General features: G+C 44.1%; 1 protein-coding gene across 9 annotated transcripts in view; it reads right to left on the bottom strand.

The window, feature by feature from the left end:
* SCMH1 (Scm polycomb group protein homolog 1) overlaps nucleotides 1-21620 on the bottom strand; it is a 205345-nt gene that overhangs the window by 135709 nt on the left and 48016 nt on the right. Inside the window, exon 5 of one of the 9 annotated variants that reach the window (XM_069756687.1) lies at nucleotides 11614-11642. The exons of the other annotated variants lie outside the window; for them this stretch is intronic. The gene's annotated coding sequence lies outside the window, so the exon portion shown is untranslated. The remainder of the gene's footprint in view (nucleotides 1-11613; nucleotides 11643-21620) is intronic. 9 annotated transcript variants of the gene reach the window in all.

Here is a 21620-nt window from a genome sequence, read left to right as displayed (position 1 = left end):
CCCTTTGCTCAGTATTGAGTAGAAGCACCCTTTTGAGCTAGTACAGCCAGTCTTCTTGGGAATGATGATCAGAGAAGTCCCAACCTCGATGACATGCTAGTGCATAGTCACTATATCCCTACAAAAAGGAACCCACTCAATTCTTGTGGTCCACCATCAGTATGTTTCCCTTGTGCCAATTGTGTATCGTGCAAAAATATTTTAAGAACTTCATCCTTTACATCTGCAGATGGCACTAAAACTTTTTTAATAAAACTACATATTACCTGCAATACAACGCAGGTAATATATTATGCCACCAGCAGTTGCCCAAAAATATATATCGGCCTTACTTCTCGTCAACTTAAAGTACGCACTAGGGAGCATGTACGTGACATTCAGACATGTCACAATTAAAAACTATACCACGCCATTATAAAACCTTTCACCAGTGCAACCCCAGGTCCTTCATGGTCAGAGGGATCCAACGTATTCAATGTGGGACTCCACACAAAACTCACAAAAATTATCACAAACTTGTGGCCGAGAGAAAATTATTATATCTCTCCCAATATTTTTGCCCAAATCTCTGGGACAATATAGGATACTCCCCAATATATATATATAATACAAGAGAACGGAGTATATAAATCCCAATACACATTTTAAAAATATACGTTTTTATTGGTCAATAATACTATCAAAAGTTTACATCAGTAACACAAATACATATATCACAGGATAAAGTGAGGAGGAAACAAATGGTAGCGGCGAAACGGGAAAGAAATTTATTACATCCCTGGTTATTTGTTAGTTTTCTCATCTTTTGCCTCTAGCCTTTTGCTCGTCATTATGCCATGCCCTCATCTCTTCATGACTTCATCTCAAGACAGCGCAGCATGACCTTTCGGAGAATATTTACCACTGATTACAGACCATGTTAAAGATTCAGTGGACTTTCTTACCTCCATCTTTATTCTGGCATCCTTTGTGCATATTTTATGCTGTTTTCAATATATATGTATGTATAATTGTCATTGTATGGTTCCCACTAGGAAATATGCCATTTGAATGTATTTATACACTTGGATATTTATTATATGAATTTGCCTATTGTTCTTGTGTCATTCCGCTGATTTTTATGTATTCACTGTGTTTATGTATTCCTGAACTTGCACTGATTCTGTTTGGATTATACTTACCGTACTTGTTTTGCTCCATTGTTTATTCTTGTATGCCCTCCCCTTTGCGTCCTGCTCCGCTCGCCTTCACTTCCCAAGTGTGTAGTGCGGTTGCTTGGTAACGGCTAGGTGCCGGCCGTCCCACGTGACTGCATCCAGCTGTCGTGTGGTCGGGCGTGAGCGTGTTGCCAGGGGTGTGTGCGTATGCTCTTTGATGCCCAAGGTGATTAGCACCTGCCGACCATGTGATCGGAGGAGCTGGGTATATAGAGGAGCATGTAATTTTATTGGACACGCCCCCTGAGGAAGCAAATCTTATGTGAAACGTACGTCGGGGACTGCTGACTGGTGCGCTTTATCTACTGCAGCAAAGGGTATATACTTTGAAACTTTTCCTTGATTAGATTCATCCTTTTGAATTTGGACTTTTTGATATTTGTATGTGGCATCGATTTCCCTCACAGACATCTCCATGACCCCTTTTTTGATACATAGCTTTTGTGGATGTTCTCTGAGGAAAAATCTTTGCGGCAGTGTATCTTACCTATTTTTGTTGTCACTTCATACAGACACTTTGTCCTTTTGATTGGAATTTCTCTTACCATATTTATTGGCGTAGGCTATCAATATGTTTCTCTGGATGAGTGTCCCCCTACCCTGCCTTTATTTTACATCTTAGCGCAGCCCGGCCGGCACTTTTTCTTCGGGTACGGTACTTTGTCATTTATCCATTCATTTTAATACATTCTTTTCCATTTATGTGTCTTTTTGTATTCTAATAGAAAATCTTAAAAACTTTTCTGTAGTTTTGACTCAGGTTCTCCTCTTTTCTCCTCTTCTCTAATTGCTCAGTCAATGAGTCTGCTCTACATCATATTTGTTTTGGGTCTTATTTGCATACAATTGCGTTACGACTAATTATGCCTATTTGGAGAATTTTCTATATATATAATTGTCTAAGGGTTTTTCCGTCTGTCTGTCTGTCCTGGAAATCCCGCGCCTCTGATTGACTAATCAGCAGCGGGCACAGCGACGATGATGTCATAAAGGACGTAGAAATCCCACGTTTCTGATTCAGCGACGGGCACAGTATCGACGTAGATGTCATAATGGTTGCCATGGCGACGACGATGTCATAAAGGTTGCCTCGACCAATCAGCGACGGACACAGTCTGCCGCGAATTCTGGAATCATCATTGTCCATATACTACGGGGACATGCATATTCTAGAATACCCGATGCGTTAGAATCGGGCCACAATCTAGTTCTTGTATATTTATTGCAAATGACAGGTCCTCTTTATTGCCGGATTATAAAAAGAGGAGTATAACTGCCCAATCGCCAGTTATAGGAACGGATTGGAGGAATCACAAGACAAGCAGATATGCGACTGACTATAGTTGTAAGACAGACTCACAAAGTCATATAATTCTATCAACAGAACTTTACTACCTGCCTGGAAGTAAAGTATTCAATGCATTAGGTACCTACAAATGTACACTTTGTAATAGACAGCCACAAGAAATGAAACACAAATACTAAATAAATAAATGCCCACTTAGATATCACAACCTGTACCAGGTTTTCAATGACACTTACCTCCACAGGCCTCACACCTGCTACAGGCTACTATCTGAGCCCAAAAACGCATCAATACGGACATGGGTGAACTTGACTATCTACAGGGGTAGATAGGAAGGACCTCCAATGTCTGAAAATCAAGGTATAACTGAAGGGGAGGGACACACCTGCCTAACCTGACTTTTCAGCTCAGAAGTATCTATATATTAAACAATTCTGAGAATGGCAGCATCAGGTACATACCCATTATCATTTAAATATGCTAAATATAAAGAAACTAGATGGTGGCCCGATTCTAATGCATTGGGTATTCTAGAATATGTATGTAGTTTATTTATGAAGATTTCAGAATAATGCAATCTATACACAGGATTTGGCCGGCTAATACATGCTAATTCGCGGCCGGACTGCGCCTGTCGCTGATTGTTTGCAGCTGGCCGCGAACAATCAGTGAAGCCAGGGCCAGCTCCAGGTTTTTGAGGGTCTCGGGCGACAGAGTCTCACAGCCCACGTAGTATATAGCACAGCTCACGCAGTATATACCACAGCCACGAAGTATTCACATGCAGGAGTCTGATACAGATGCAGTCTGCTGCATTCATCTTTTAACTTCCATCTTTTAAATTACATCTTTTTAAATTATGAATTTGAATTAGACTGAATTCTAGAATGCATTTGGCTACTTATCACTACTACAATATTATCATCTGCACCATCTAATCGAACTGTTCTCCTCTTCCCGCAGGTATGCATTGACTTTCCCCAGCTCCTGAATGTCTCAGTAGATTGCACTGATTTTCCATGGTATGCACCGACTTTCCCCATCACTCCCTGGCTCCTGAATGTCTCTGTATATTGCATTGATTTTCCATGGTATGCACCGACTTTCCCCAGCCCTCCCTGGCTCCTGAATGTCTCTGTATATTGCATTGATTTACCATAGTATGCACTGACTTTCCCCAGCTCTCCCTGGCTCCGGAATGTCTCTGTATATTACATTGATTTTTCTATGCTTCCCCTGGATCTGAGTGTCTTGGTGCAGCTCTTTGAGTGGTCAGTCCCACCCCTCCCTCTCTTTATGATCTCTGCCTAACTCTATGCATCTGGTCTCCCATACCCAGCCACCTCCTCATTTACACCTGATTGCCCTTAACTGGGGATATATTCACATGCAGGAGTCTGCTACAGAAGCAGTCTGCTGCATTCATCTTTTTAATTACGTTGAATTAGACTGAATTGGACAGGAATTGACTGGAAGGTAACAGAATACCAACCACTACAATGTTTCGGTTTCTTTTCTCTTTCACCCCTATACTACTTTTCTTCTTACAATCTCCTGCGATCTCTCCACCTAGTAAGGAACTAGTCATTTCTTCCTCCATCCTCCCCAGCCATCTCACTTTCTCCTCAGAACTGTTCCTCCACATACAATCCTTTTTCTTCAGACACACACGGCCACATCATGTCCTATCCTGCTCCCACCTTCTAATGCTCTGTCTGCTACTCCTCATTGCTGGTGACATATCCCCAAATCCCGGCCCTCCCCAACTCATCCCCACACTTGTTTCTAACCCCCTGCCACGATCATCCGCACGTTTTCCCAACCATGACAACCTCATACCCATTCATCCAGCCCCTACTCCCCCGGTCCACTTACCTGGAGCACTATGGAACGCACGCTCTGTCTGCAACAAACTGCCATTTATCCATGACCTCTTCATCACCAACATACTCTCCTTCCTCGGCCTCACTGAAACCTGGCTCACCCCCTGTGACTCGGCCTCTCCAGCTGCGCTCTCCTATGGCGGATTCCACCTCTCTCACACCCCTCGCCCCAGCAACAAACGTGGTGGAGGAGTTGGCTTGCTCCTGTCCGACACCTGCTCCTTCACTCCAATCCCACTACCACACTCCGCTACTCTTCCCTCGTTTGAGGTGCACTCTGTCCGCATCTATTCTCCTCCAACCTCCAGCTGGCTGTCATCTACCGCCCCCCAGAACTAGCCATCTCCACCTTTCTCAACCACTTCACCACCTGTCTACTTCATTTCCTCTCTGACATCCCCACTATCATCATGGGTGATTTCAATATCCCCATTGACACTTCCACCTCAACTGCCTCTAAACTTTTATCACTGACTGCCTCCTTTGGCCTCACTCAATGGTCCTCTGAGGCCACTCACAAAGATGGCCACATGCTGGACCTCATCTTCACCCGCCTCTGCTCCCTTACTAATCTCATTAACACACCTCTCCCCCTGTCTGACCACAACTCACTGACATTCTCTTCCCTCTCCTCTCCTAATGTGCAATCCCCACTCCACAAACTCCCTCACAGAAATCTCAAACATCTCAACTTACAATCACTCTCGGAGTCCCTTCTCCCTCTCACAGACATAGCTTCCCTTCATAACACAGATGCTGCTGCCACTTTTTATAACATCACAGTAACAGCAACACTCAATTCGGCCGCCTAGCTCAAGCATAGCAAAACTCGTACACTCAACAGGCAGCCCTGGCTGACCAGCCTGACCAAAGAATTGAGACGGGCTTCCAGGATCGCTGAGCAGAGATGGAAACAATCCCGCTCTGCCGACCACTTCACTGCATACAAGCAGTCCCTCGCCAGCTTCAAGTCCACGCTCACTGCCGCACAACAAACTTACTTCTCATCTCTCATATCCTCCCTGTCTCACAACCCTAAACAGCTTTTCAACACTTTCAATTCTCTACTCCGTACCCCAGCACCTCCTCCCTCCCCCCTCATTTCTGCTGAAGACTTCGCCTCTTTCTTTAAACAGAAGATCGTACGATCAGAGAAAGCTTTGGCCCACAGCGCCCACTGCCCCTCTTAGCTGCTCAACCCTGCTCCTCCAAAACCAGCTTCTCCACCATGACAGAAGATCAGCTCTCCACCCTCCTGTCAAGATCACACCTCACCACCTGCACGCTCGACCAGCTCCCGTCCCACCTCATCCCTAACCTTTCCACAGTCTTCATCCCAACCCTAACGCACCTCTTCAACCTCTCACTTACAAAAGGTGTCTTCCCCTCATCCTTCAAGCATGCCAAGATCACACCCATCCTCAAAAAGCCCTCCCTCGACCCATCCTCTGTGTCTAGCTATCGCCCAATATCTCTTCTCCCTTATGCCTCCAAATTACTGGAGCAACACATCCATCTTGACTGTCCTCCCACCTCTCCTCCTGCTCCCTCTTTGATCGGTTACAATCTGGCTTCCGTTCCCATCACTCACCTGAAACTGCCCTAACTAAAGTCACCAATGACCTACTAACTGCCAGGAGCAAGCGACACTACTCTGTCCTCCTTCTCCTGGACCTGTCTTCTGCCTTCGACACTGTGGACTACACCCTTCTGCTTCAAATCCTCTCATCTCTTGGCATCACAGACTTGGCCCTTTCCTGGATCTCATCATATCTGACAGACCGATCATTCAGTCTCTCCCTCCCCCACACCACCTCCTCACCTCGCCCCTTGTCAGTCGGTGTTCCTCAAGGCTCTGTTCTAGGACCCCTACTCTTCTCCATCTACACTTTTGGCCTGGGACAGCTCATACAATCCCACAGTATGCAGTACCATCTCTACACTGATGACACGCAGATATACCTATCCGGACCCGACCTCACCTCCTTACTTACCAAAATCCCACACTGTCTGCTATTTCAGCCTTCTTTTCTGCTCGCTTTCTACAACTGAACATGGACAAAACAGAATTCATCATCTTTCCCCCATCTCACTCTACCCCTCCACCAGACCTATCCATCAATGTCAATGGCTGCTCACTTTCCCCAGTCCCACACGCCCGATGCCTCGGGGTGATCCTCTACTCTGCCCTCTCTTTAAGCCACATATCCAAGCCCTTGCCTCCTCCTGCCATCTCAAACTCAAAAATATTTCCCGGATCCGTGCATTCCTTGACCGCGACACCGCAAAAACGCTAGTGCATGTCCTTATCTCCCGCCTCGACTACTGCAACCTCCTACTCTCTGGTCTCCCCTGCAGCAGTCTGGCACCACTCCAATCCATCCTACACTCTGCTGCCCGACTAATCTACCTGTCTCCCTGCTATTCCCCAGCCTCTCCCCTATGTCAAGCCCTTCACTGGCTACCTATCGCCCAAAGACTCCAGTTCAAAACCCTCACAAATTACATACAAAGCCATCCACAACCTGTCTCCTCCATACATCTGTGACATGGTCTCCCGGTACCTACCTACACGCAACCTCCGATCCTCTCAAGACCTCCTTCTCTACTCCCCTCTCATCTCTTCTTCCCACAACTACATCAAAGACTTCTCCCGTGCTTCTCCCATACTCTGGAACTCTCTACCCCAACACATCAGACTCTCGCCTACCATAGAAACCTTTAAAAAGAACCTGAAGACTCACCTCTTCCGACAAGCCTACAGCCTGCAGTGATCCTGAACTTACTGAACCGCCGCACAACCTGCCCCACCCTCTCCTAGTGATTCATCACCCATCCCCTGCAGACTGTGAGCCCTCGCGGGCAGGATCCTCCCTCTATGTACCCGTGTGCCTTGTTTTTTGCTCATGTTTAATGTATTTGTCTATATTTGCCCCGTATTCACATGTAAAGCACCATGGAATAAATGGCGCTATAAAATTGTATAATAATAATAATAATATAGCACAGCCACATAGTATATAGCACAGCCCACGCAGTATAACACAGCCCATGCAGTATATACCACAGCCCAGGTAGCATATACCACAGCCCAGGTAGCATATACCACAGCCCACGTAGCATATACCACAGCCACGTAGTATATAGCACAGCCACGTAGTATATAGCACAGCCCACGCAGTATATAACACAGCCCACGCAGTATATAACACCCCACGCAGTATATAACACAGCCCACGCAGTATATAACACAGCCCACGTAGTATATAGCAATGTGGGCACCATATCCCTGTTAAAGAAAGAATTAAAATAAAAAATACCGGTAGTTATATACTCACCTTCGGCGGCCCCCGGATCCAGCCCAGGCCTTTAGCGATGCTCCTCGCGACGCTCTGTTACCAGTAATGCCTTGCTGCAATAACCGGTGATGATGTAGCGGTCTCATGAGACCGCTACGTCATTTGTTGTCATTGCCGCAATGCATTCTTGAGACCGGAGCGTCGCGAGAAGCGGGAAAGGCTGCCGTGGACGCCGGAAGGTGAGAATATAATGATTTATTTTTTATTTTTTTAACATTATATGTTTTTACTATTGACGCTGCATAGGCAGCATCAAAAGTAAAAAGTTGGTCACACTTACAGGGTTAATGGCAGCGTTAACGGGCTGCGTTACACCGCGTTATGCCGCGGTGTAACGCAGTCCATTTAACAGACTGCTAAAACGCTATGTGGGCACTGACTGGAGGGGAGTAAGGAGAGGGCACTGACTGGAGGGGAGTAGGGAGGGGCCAATTCACGGCCAGACTGTGCCTGTCGCTGATGGGTCACGCCAAACAGACGGAAGTGGACCTTAGCCGAATATATTATAATTATATATATATATATATATATATATATATATATATATATATATATTACGTTGGTATGTTGCACAGGCAGCCATATCTCTAAAAGATCATTAATCTGCTTAAAGGGAAGGTGCCACCAGGTTTCTTGTAATTTGTTTTTTTGTGAAATTAAGCTTAAAATAGTTAAAATGTATTAATGCAATGTTTGCAAACATTTCTACCGTATATGATAAATATTATATATTTTCTTACAAATATATATATTTACCACTAGGGGAAGCATTTTCCGTTTTAGACCTCAAGCAGCTATAGTGAGACTTACCAGCTTTACTGTTGGAAGCAAAATTGGGGCAGTAACTGCTGACATCACCATTTCCCTCCCCTTTTGGGTGGTCTAGTGTCCCTGGGGCAGAATGAAGAGTAGCATCACAGGGCAGCCCACCAAAGGACAGCTCCTATTCCAATAATGCTAATGGAATGGTACACTGTTCCTCCTTGATGTCGCTGCTATTCTGCCCATACTTTTCTCCTGCGTTTTACTCCCGTCAGCCATCTATCTAGAATCTGTTCTGCTGGAAGCAGTACTGCTTGTTAGCAGATCTGAGGGCTCCATGAATATGGCAACAGAACACTCCCACTACTGTGAATTGTGCAGCCCACAGAGGCATGCCCAGTTCACAGCAGTGACAGTTCCATAACAATAGATAGGGTCTGAGTCTGTCTGTTATCTCCTATGACCATGGGGTGCTGTATTATGACACTGAAAGTGTTGTTGTGCTGCTACTGTGAAAGCAAGATGTAAGCCTCCAGTGCTTTCTTTAAACTCCTATAACACATGAAATATGTTTCAAATGCAATCAGAACTTGGTTATAATAGCATGTTATGCTACATTACATTGATTTATTAATGATCTACAAACGCGGTACCTTCCCTTTAACTGTCAACCAAGAACACAAGGTTAATATTAATCCACAATGCCACCCACCCCAATGCGCGTTTCGGCGACGTGCCTTCTTCCGGGAAGGGGTGGGTGGCATTGTGGTCTCCGCAGGTAAACCCTTTTTTTACTTAACGCTCATTTGTGCACGTTCCTTTCTTTGGACATAGTTATCCCTTGCTGGTGCTCTATACATTTAGTACTTACTTAAGCACTCCCATAGACTGTACACTGTTGCTCTCTATTGGGTATACACTCACAAGGGTTATTATGGTCATCTGTTCCTGACATATATTATGGTTTGCCTGGTGGACACCATGTTGCCACTCTTTGTGGTGTGATCCCTGTCATCTGTTGTGTTATGTTTTTAATATAAAATTTTTTGGGGGGGGTTTAATAAAATTTATTCTATATTTAAGATATTGGTTCTTTTGGTGCTTTTTCTCTTCTTTGGTTTCTCAAGAACACAAGGTGCACACTATCACTGTACACTTGGCAATGTGCTCTGATGGAGGGTCATAGGTAATTCTCCATTTAATTAGGCATAAGATCATTTTTCTATGATCTGATTGCTACCAAACAATAATTGAAAGGACCCAACATTCTTAGACTATGTTCACACACATTATAGCCACACATCAATGGTTCTGTCGGGGTTCTGTCTGAAGCCCTGAATAATGGCATACAGACTATCAATTGAATTCATTGAAGCACAGTCGCTTTGTGCTGTCTGACCTCCTTTTCACCAGTCCCGGCCTTCTAGAGGTGGTCACAAAAGTGTAGCCAAGCACGCTTTTGTGCCGGTCTCTAAAAAAGTGTGATGTGAATAAAGTAAATAAAAGCAACCCTATTACCCAGTTAATAGATTGTAATTATCTACTATATAATTGTCTAAGGGTCACTTCCGTCTTTCCTTCTGTCTGTCTGTTACGGATATTCATTGGTCGCGTCCTCTGTCTGTCATGCAAATGCAAGTTGCTGATTGGTCTCGCCAGCTGCCTGTCATGGCTGCCGCGACCTATCAGCGACGGCCACAGTCCGATTAGTCCCTCCCTACTCCCCTGCAGTCAGTGCCCGGCGCCTGCTCCATACTCCCCGCAGTCAGCGCCCGCTCCATACTCCCCTCCAGTCACCGCTCACACAGGGTTAATGCCAGCGGTAATGGACCGCGTTATGCCACGGGTAACTCACTCCGTTACCGCCGCTATTAACCCTGTGTGACCAAGTTTTTACTATTGATGGCGGCAGCCGCGCACGCATCGCCAGAGGTTCGCTGGATCTACGCTGGATCCCGGCGGGTGAGTATATAACTATTTTTTATTTTGTTTATTTTTTTTTTTAACAGGGCTATGGTACCCACACTGCTAAAGACTACGTGGGCCACCATCTAGTTTATTTATACATCTCTAAATATTTTCTATATATAGAAATGAGAGGGAATAAGACAGCTACCAGAGAAAGAGTGGTAACCCACTCGAATTGTACTAAGACAAAAATACCGTCATATGGAAAATCAAAGAAAGAAAGAAAAAAATTTTTTTAGTTCAAGATAAAATAAAAAAGGATATATAAAAAACAATGGCTATAATATAGTAAAATACGCCTTTATTATTTTTGGAAAAACATAGCACTGATTGTGCACGTACTTGGAAATATTACAGAAATTTTTAAAATATATATATATATATATATATATATATATATATATATATATATATATATATATATATATATATATATATATATATATATATATATATAAAAGATGGACAAAAAGGAATATTATACAATCTTCTAAAATAATATATACAGCCTATACAGTGGTGCGTGTATATTTTATATGTATGTGTCAATTGAGGTTAGGTAGAACTATTTATGCATACATAATTAGATAGTAATATATATAATCCTGTAAAAAATATATAAAAGCCTAAAGTGCATGTGTGAGTGATGACTAAATCATTGGTTATTTTAAAAAAAATATATAGAAAAAAAAAAAAAGGGGTTTAAGAACCAAAAGTACACGTGTACAAAAAAGTGTGTGTGTATACCGTATATATATATATATATATATATATATATATATATATATATATATATATATATATATATATATATATATATATATATATATATATATATATATATATATATATATATATACACACATACATATATATATATATATATATATATATATATGTATATATATATATATATATATATATATATATATATATAAATATACACACACACACACACACACACGTGTGTAAAAATATATAAATTATACAATATTAAATCAATTATGTGCAAGAAGAGCAAAAGGTGTAACCTGCAATATAAGAGAGAGAGAGAGAGACAGACAGAGAGAGAGAGAGAGAGAGAGAGAGTGAGAGTGTTTTTGGCAAAGCCAGCTTACCGCTTTGGAGAAACAGGAATACATCCAACCTATGGTTACAGTTCGCACGGACAGGGACAAATCCACACATGTAAGAAAAAAAAAAAAAAACTTTTTGTTTCTCCGGCGATCAATATACCTTTTATTTATCCATTAAAAAGTTCCAGATTTCTTCAGTTACAATATTCAACATGCACTTTTGGCTTTTATATATTTTTTACAGGATTATATATATTACTACCTAATTATGTATACATAAATGGTTAGGTATATATATATATATATATATATACACACACAGTGGGGCAAAAAAGTATTTAGTCAGTCAGCAATAGTGCAAGTTCCACCACTTAAAAAGATGAGAGGCGTCTGTAATTTACATCATAGGTAGACCTCAACTATGGGAGACAAACTGAGAAAAAAAAATCCAGAAAATCACATTGTCTGTTTTTTTAACAATTTATTTGCATATTGTGGTGGAAAATAAGTATTTGGTCAGAAACAAACAATCCAGATTTCTGGCTCTCACAGACCTGTAACTTCTTCTTTAAGAGTCTCCTCTTTCCTCCACTCATTACCTGTAGCAATGCCACCTGTTTAAACTTGTTATCAGTATAAAAAGACACCTGTGCACACCCTCAAACAGTCTGACTCCAAACTCCACTATGGTGAAGACCAAAGAGCTGCCAAAGGACACCAGAAACAAAATTGTAGCCCTGCACCAGGCTGGGAAGACTGAATCTGCAATAGCCAACCAGCTTGGAGTGAAGAAATCAACAGTGGGAGTAATAATTAGAAAATGGAAGACATACAAGACCACTGATAATCTCCCTCGATCTGGGGCTCCACGCAAAATCCCACCCCGTGGGGTCAGAATGATCACAAGAACGGTGAGCAAAAATCCCAGAACCACGCGGGGGGACCTAGTGAATGAACTGCAGAGAGCTGGGACCAATGTAACAAGGCCTACCATAAGTAACACACTACGCCACCATGGACTCAGATCCTGCAGTGCCAGACGTGTCCCACTGCTTAAGCCAGTACATGTCCGGGCCCGTCTGAAGTTTGCTAGAGAGCATTTGGATGATCCAGAGGAGTTTTGGGAGAATGTCCTATGGTCTGATGAAACCAAACTGGAACTGTTTGGTAGAAACACAACTTGTCGTGTTTGGAGGAAAAAGAATACTGAGATGCATCCATCAAACACCATACCTACTGTAAAGCATGGTGGTGGAAACATCATGCTTTGGGGCTGTTTCTCTGCAAAGGGGCCAGGACGACTGATCCAGGTACATGAAAGAATGAATGGGGCCATGTATCGTGAGATTTTGAGTGCAAACCTCCTTCCATCAGCAAGGGCATTGAAGATGAAACGTGGCTGGGTCTTTCAACATGACAATGATCCAAAGCACACCGCCAGGGCAACGAAGGAGTGGCTTCGTAAGAAGCATTTCAAGGTCCTGGAGTGGCCTAGCCAGTCTCCAGATCTCAACCCTATAGAAAACCTTTGGAGGGAGTTGAAAGTCCGTGTTGCCAAGCGAAAAGCCAAAAACATCACTGCTCTAGAGGAGATCTGCATGGAGGAATGGGCCAACATACCAACAACAGTGTGTGGCAACCTTGTGAAGACTTACAGAAAACGTTTGACCTCTGTCATTGCCAACAAAGGATATATTACAAAGTATTGAGATGAAATTTTGTTTCTGACCAAATACTTTTTTTCCACCATAATATGCAAATAAAATGTTAAAAAAACAGACAATGTGATTTTCTGGATTTTGTTTTCTCAGTTTGTCTCCCATAGTTGAGGTCTACCTATGATGTAAATTACAGACGCCTCTCATCTTTTTAAGTGGTGGAACTTGCACTATTGCTGACTGACTAAATACTTTTTTGCCCCACTGTATATATACTATTGAATCCGTTCTACGCCCGGGTGGCGAGCATTTATATTGGTATATGGTCTCCATCCTGGTATGTGCTGCTCCATCCTGCGTCCCCATCCTGTCATGTGCTGCTCCATCCTGCGTCCCCATCCTGTCATGCGCTGCTCCATCCTGCGTCCCCATCCTGTCATGCGCTGCTCCATCCTGCGTCCCCATCCTGTCATGTGCTGCTCCATCCTGCGTCCCCATCCTGTCATGTGCTGCTCCCATCCTGCGTCCCCATCCTGTGATGCGCTGCTCCCATCCTGTGATGCGCTGCTCCCATCCTGCGTCCCCATCCTGTCATGTGCTGCTCCATCCTGCGTACCCATCCTGTCATGTGCTGCTCCATCCTGCGTCCCCATCCTATCATGCGCTGCTCCATCCTGCGTCCCCATCCTGTCATGTGCTGCTCCATCCTGCGCCTCCATTCTGTCATGTGCTGCTCCCATCCTGCGTCCCCATCCTGTCATGCGCTGCTCCCATCCTGCGTCCCCATCCTGTGATGCGCTGCTCCCATCCTGCGTCCCCATCCTGTCATGTGCTGCTCCATCCTGCGTCCCCATCCTGTCATGTGCTGCTCCATCCTGCGTCCCCATCCTGTCATGTGCTGCTCCCATCCTGCGTCCCCATCCTGTTATGTGCTGCTCCATCCTGCGTCCCCATCCTTTCATGTGCTGCTCCATACTGGGTCCCCATCCTGTTATGTGCTGCTCCCATCCTGCGTCCCCATCCTTATGTGCTGCTCCATCCTGCGTCCCCATCCTTATGTGCTGCTCCATCCTGCGTCCCCATCCTTATGTGCTGCTCCATCCTGCGTCCCCATCCTTATGTGCTGCTCCATTCTGTGTCCCCATCCTTATGTGCTGCTCCATCCTGCGTCCCCATCCTTATGTGCTGCTCCATCCTGCGTCCCCATCCTTATGTGCTGCTCCATCCTGCGTCCCCATCCTTATGTGCTGCTCCATCCTGCGTCTCCATACTGCCTCTGACCCGCTCGGCGCAGAGTGCTGGGGGGCCTGAGCAGGCGGTGACACCGGCACGCTGTTATGTGCTGCTCCCATCCTGCGTCCCCATCCTGTCATGCGCTGTTCCCATCCTGCGTCCCCATCCTGTTATGTGCTGCTCCCATCCTGCGTCCCCATCCTTATATGCTGCTCCATCCTGCGTCCCCATCCTTTCATGTGCTGCTCCATCCTGCGTCCCCATCCTGTTATGTGCTGCTCCCATCCTGCTTCCCCATCCTTATGTGCTGCTCCATCCTGCGTCCCCATCCTTTCATGTGCTGCTCCATCCTGCGTCCCCATCCTGTTATGTGCTGCTCCCATCCTGCGTCCCCATCCTTATGTGCTGCTCCATCCTGCGTCCCATCCTTATGTGCTGCTCCATCCTGCGTCCCCATCCTTATGTGCTGCTCCATCCTGCGTCCCCATCCTTATGTGCTGCTCCATCCTGCGTCCCCATCCTTATGTGCTGCTCCATCCTGCGTCCCCATCCTTTCATGTGCTGCTCCATCCTGCGTCCCCATCCTGTCATGCGCTGCTCCATCCTGCGTCCCCATCCTGTCATGTGCTGCTCCATCCTGCGTCCCCATCCTTATGTGCTGCTCCATCCTGCGTCCCCATCCTTATGTGCTGCTGCATCCTGCGTCCCCATCCTTATGTGCTGCTCCATCCTGCGTCTCCATACTGCCTCTGACCCGCTCGGCGCCGAGTGCTGGGGGGCCTGAGCAGGCGGGGACAACGGCACGCTGTGGGGGTCAGGTGCCGGTATCGCCGCCAGCTCAGGCCCCCCAGCACTTACTATATTCACCTGTCCTGCGTTCCAGCGCTGGGCGCCGCCATCTTCCTGGTCTCCTGGCCGTGACTGTTCAGTCAGAGGGCGGCGCCTGCGCGCATTAAGCGCGTCATCGCGCCCTCTGAACTGAAGGCCACAGACCGAAGACCGGGAAGATGGCGGCGCTCAGCGGTGGAACGCAGGACAGGTGAATATGGCCGATACTCACCCTCCTGGCGGTCCCTGCTTCTCTGTTGGAGATCGCGGTGTGCGTTCAGTGTGAACGCAAACCTCCCGGGAGCGTCACTCTGTGAGGCCCAGACTGCGCCGGCGCTTGCGCCTGCGCAGTCTATAAAGGCTTCGGACAGCGTGACGCTCCCAGCGTTATATTATAGATATATATATATATATATATATATATATATATATATATATATATATATATATATATATATATATATATACATACATATATATATATAATAGATAGATAATTTTTTTTTTCTATATATTTTTTTTTAAATAACCAATGATTTAGTCATCACTCACACATGCACTTTAGGCTTTTATATATTTTTTACAGGATTATATATATTACTATCTAATTATGTATGCATAAATAGTTCTACCTAACCTCAATTGACACATACATATAAAATATACACGCACCACTGTATAGGCTGTATATATTATTTTAGAAGATTGTATAATATTCCTTTTTGTCCATCATATATATATATATATATATATATATATATATATATATATATATATATATATATATATATATATATATATATATATATATATTTTAAAAATTTCTGTAATATTTCCAAGTACGTGCACAATCAGTGCTATGTTTTTCCAAAAATAATAAAGGCGTATTTTACTATATTATAGCCATTGTTTTTTATATATCCTTTTTTATTTTATCTTGAACTAAAAAAATTTTTTTCTTTCTTTCTTTGATTTTCCATATGACGGTATTTTTGTCTTAATGTGTGACGTGAATCTGGCATTATTTGACTATTCACCATTTATGATACACTGTAATTATGGTATACTCTGATGATTTGTAGCACTAGCTCACTTGACAATGCATTCGCCAATGTTTCTGAACACCAAAGGGGAAAAATAGGACACTATAATGTTTTAGAATGTGGCCAATTAAAGCATAACCTGTCTAGGTCATTAAATCAATGCCAAAGCACAGCCAAAGTGGCTTGTGTTTGATGACGCTTGAAGGGTTTATGGAGGAAAGATTTATTCAGTAGATGTAACAATTCTATTTCTTGTTGCTGAGCAATGTCAGGCACTGTAAGAGAGGATCACTGTGGAATTGTTCTGCAGCAGCTGCAGCAGATTCCTGCTTACAGTATTTTATTCAATCAGTGATTGTCATGTACCTTCTGCTTCTCTCATATCATGTCCACTATATGGACAAAAGTATTGGGACACTTACGCCTATAGGAACTTTTATGGCATCCCATTCTAAATCCATAGGCATTAATAAGGTGTTAGTTGTTCCCACTCTACTGGGAAGAGAGTCTACAAGATTTTGGAAAGTGTGGGATTTCTTGCCCATTCATTCAAAAGAGCATGACTCACTATCTCGGTGTTGGTTCAACCAAATGGTGTTTGATGACGTTGAAGCCCAGGGTGCGACCAAGTCCAGTTCCTCCACATTAAACCCCATCACCATGCCTTCATGGACCTTGCTTTGTGCACTGGGGCACAGTCATACTGGCACAAAAAAGGGATCTTTCCAAACTGCTCTACAAAGTTGTAGGCAATTGTCTAAAATGTCTAGATTTGCAGAAGCAATAAGATTTCTATTTGCAGGACCTATGAGCCCAGACCAACCCCTGAAAAACAACCCCATAGTATTATCCAATCCCTACTCATCTTTATAAATGGCACAATGCAGTTAGGCCGGCAACATTTTCCTGCCATTAATTAAACCTAGACTCATCCATCAGACTGCCAGACAGAGAAGAGAGATCCAGCAATCCACAGAACACATCCCAATTGCCCAACAGTCCAGTGGTGGCATGTTTTATACCACTCCATCCAAGACTTTGCACTGTGCTTGGTGATGTAAGACATGGATGAATCTGCCATGAAGCTGTGGGTACAGTTTTTCTGCTGCTGTTAATGCCAGTTAGAGTCAATAGAGTGTTAGTGACTTTTTTGCACTTGGCGTGTAAGCATTCTTTGATCTCGCACTGTTACTGTACGTGGTCTGCCGCTTCACAGTTGCTGTGGTTCATAATAATAATAATCTTTATTTTTATATAGCGCTAACATATTCCGCAGAGCTTTACAGGTTGCACACATTATCATTGCTGTCCCCGATGGGGCTCACAATCTAAATTCCCTATCAGTATGTCTTTGGAATGTGGGAGGAAACCCACACAAACATGGAGAGAACATACAAACTCTTTGCAAATGTTGTCCAGGGTGGGATTAGAACCCAGGACCCCAGCGCTGCAAGGCTGCTGTGCTAGTTCATAAACACTTCCACTTATCAAGGTCAGTGAGAAAAAAAAAGTGGCCCTCACCCAATACCTTCTTTATTTTGTCCTTTAACCCCTTCATGACCCAGCCTATTTTGACCTTAATGACCTGGCCGTTTTTTGCAATTCTGCCCAGTGTCCCTTTATGAGGTAATAACTCTGGAACGCTTCAACGAATCATAGCGGTTCTGAGATTGTTTTTTCGTGACATATTGGGCTTCATGTTAGTGGTAAATTTAGGTCAATAATTTTTGCATTTATTTGTGAAAAAAATGGAAATTTGGCAAAAAAATTTAAAATTTCGCAATTTTCAAATTTTTATTCTGCTAAACCAGAGAGTTATGTGACACAAAATAGTTAATAAATAACATTTCCCACATGTCTACTTTACATCAGCACAATTTTGGAAACAAAATTTTTGTTTGCTAGGAAGTTATAAGGGTTAAAATTTGACCAGCGATTTCTCATTTTTACAACGAAATTTACAAAACCATTTTTTTAGGGACCACCTCACATTTGAAGTCATTTTGAGGGGTCTATATGGCTGAAATTACCCAAAAGTGACACCATTCTAAAAACTGCACCCCTCAAGGTACTCAAAACCGCATTCAAGAAGTTTATTAACCCTTCAGGTGCTTCACAGCAGCAGAAGCAACATGGAAGGAAAAAATGAACATTTAACTTTTTAGTCACAAAAATGATGTTTAGCAACAATTTTTTTATTTTCCCAAGTGTAAAAAGAGAAACTGGACCCCAAAAGTTATTGTACAATTTGTCCTGAGTACGCTGATACCCCATATGTGGGGGGAACCACTGTTTGGGCGCATGACAGGGCTTGGAAGGGAAGGAGCGTCATTTGACTTTTTCAATGAAAAATTAGCTCCAATCATTAGCGGACACCATGTGATGTTTGGAGATCCCATGTGTGCCTAAATATTGGAGCTCCCCCCACAAGTGACCCCATTTTGGAAACTAGACCCCCCCCCCCCCCAATGAGCTTATCTAGATGCATAGTGAGCATTTTGAACCCTCGGGTGCTTCACAAATTGATCCGTAAAAATTAAAAAGTACTTTTTTTTTTTTTCACAAAAAATTTCTTTTAGCAATTTTTTCATTTTTACATGAGCAACAGGATTAAAAGAATCCTAAAATGTGTTGGGCAATTTCTCCTGAGTACACCGATATCTCATATGTGGTCACAAACCACTGTTTGTGCACACAGCAAGGCTCGGAAGAGAAGGAGCGCCATTTGACTTTTGAATCAAAAATTAGCTCCAATCATTAGCGGACACCATGTCACGTTTGGAGAGCCCCTGTGTGCCTAAACATTGGAGCTCCCCCACATGTCACCCCATTTTGGAAACTGGACCCCCCAAGGAACTTATCTAGATTCATAGTGAGCACTTTGAACCCCAAGGTGCTTCACAAATTGATCCGTCAAAATGAAAAAGTACTTTTTTTTTTCACAATAAATGTCTTTTAGCCTCAATTTGTTCATTTCCACATGGGCAACAGGATAAAATGGATCATAAAATTTATTGGGCAATTTCTCCTGAGTACAATGATACCTCACATGTGGGGGTAAACCACTGTTTGGGCACACGGCAGGGCTCGGAAGGGAAGGAGCGCCATTTGACTTTTGAATAAAAAATTAGCTCCAATCATTAGCGGACACCATGTTGCGTTTGGAGAGCCCCTGTGTGCCTAAACATTGGAGTTCTCCACATGTGACCCCATTTTAGAAACTAGACCTCCCATGGAACTAATCTAGATATACGGTGACCACTTTTAACCCAAGTGCTTCACAGAAGTTTATAACGCAGAGCCGTGAAAATAAAAAATCCTTTTTCTTTCCTCAAAAATGATGTTTTAGCCTGCAATTTTTTTATTTTCACAAGGGTAACAGGAGAAATTGGACCCCAATAGTTGTTGCCCAGTTTGTCCTGAGTACGCTGAAACCCCATATGTGGGGGTAAACCACTGTTTGGACACACGTCGGGGCTCAGAAGGGAAGTAGTGACTTTTGAAATGCAGACTTTGATGGAATGGTCTGTGGGTGTTATGTTGCGTTTGCAGAGCCCCTGATGTACCTAAACAGTAGAAACCCCCCATAAGTGACCCCATTTTGGAAACTAGACCCCCCAAGGAACTTATCTAGTTATATGATGAGCACTTTGAACCCCCAAGTGCTTCACAGAAGTTTACAACGCAGAGCCGTAAAAATAAAAAATCATTTTTCTGTCCTCAAAAATGATGTTTTAGCAAGCAATTTTTTATTTTCACAAGGGTAACAGGAGAAATTGGACCCCAAAAGTCGTTGACCAGTTTGTCCTGAGTACACTGATGCCCCATATGTGGGGGTAAACCACTGTTTGGGCACACGTCAGGGCTCGGAAGGGAGGGAGCACAATTTGACTTTTTGAATGCAAGATTGGCTGGAATCAATGGTGGCGCCATGTTGCGTTTGGAGACCCCTGATGTGCCTAAACAGTGGAAACCCCTCAATTCTAACTCCAACACTAACCCCAGCACACGCCTAACCCTAATCCCAACTGTAGCCATAACCCTAATCACAACCTTAACCCCAACACACCCCTAACCACAACCCTAACCCCAACACACCCCTAACCCTATCCATAACCCTAACCACAGCCTAATCTTAACCCTATTTCCAACCCTAGCCCTAATTCCAACCCTAACCCTAAGGCTATGTGCCAACGTTGAGGATTCGTGTGAGATTTTTCCGCATCATTTTTGAAAAATCTGCAGGTAAAAGGCACTGCGTTTTACCTGCGGATTTTCCGTGGATTTCCAGTGTTTTTTGTGCGCATTTCACCTGCGGATTCCTATTGAGGAACAGGAGTAAAACGCTGCGGAATCCGCACAAAGAATTGACATGCTGCGGAAAATACAACACAGCGTTTCCGTGCGGTATTTTCCGCACCATGGGCACAGCGGATTTGGTTTTCCATAGGTTTACATGGTACTGTAAACCTGATGGAAAACTGCTACGAATCCGCAGTGGCCAATCCGCTGCGGATCCGCAGCCAAATCCGCACCGTGTGCACATAGCCTAATTCTAACGCTAACCCTAACTCTAGCCGTAACCCTTATAGTCCTAACTCTAACCCTAGTAGGGAAAAAAAAATTTTTCTTTAATTTATTATTGTCCCTACCTATGGGAGTGATAAGGGGGGGGGTTTATTATTTTTTTCATTTTGATCGCTGTGATAGAACCTATCACAGTGATCAAAATGTACATGTAACAAATCTGCCGGCCGATTCGGCATTTTGTAAGATGGCGGCGCCCATGGAGCAGACGGACGGACACCGGGAGGGACACAGGAGGTCGGTAAGTATGAGGGGGGAAATCGGACAGCGGGGGGGGGGGGGAATTGGACAGCAGGGGGTGGGGGGGAATCGGACTGCGGGGGGAGTGGACAGGAGGACGGAGGGGAGCGGAGGACACTAGATGACAGGACGGAGGGGAGGAGATCGGTGGCGGGGGGCAGATCGCGATCTCCAGCCATGGCTGATGCTATTGCAGCATCGGCCATGGCTGGATTGTAATATTTCAACAATTTTCAATGGTGAAATATTACTATCGCTCTGATTGAAAGTTACAGTGAAACGTCACTTTCAACAGCCAATCAGAGAGATCATAGCCACGGGGGGGGGGTTTCGAAGTCACCCCCCCTTGGGCTTAAGTACCACTCCCCCTGTCCCTGCAGGTCGGGTGAAATTACAGTTAACCCTTTCACCCAACCTGCAGGAGCGCGATCCGACCATGACGCATATGCTGCGTCACAGG

This window comes from Ranitomeya imitator, chromosome 3 (assembly GCF_032444005.1).
Source record: "Ranitomeya imitator isolate aRanImi1 chromosome 3, aRanImi1.pri, whole genome shotgun sequence".
In the NCBI taxonomy this organism is placed as follows: domain Eukaryota; kingdom Metazoa; phylum Chordata; class Amphibia; order Anura; family Dendrobatidae; genus Ranitomeya; species Ranitomeya imitator.
Note: the sequence above shows the minus strand (reverse complement) of the source record. Positions and strands in the feature narration are given on the sequence as shown.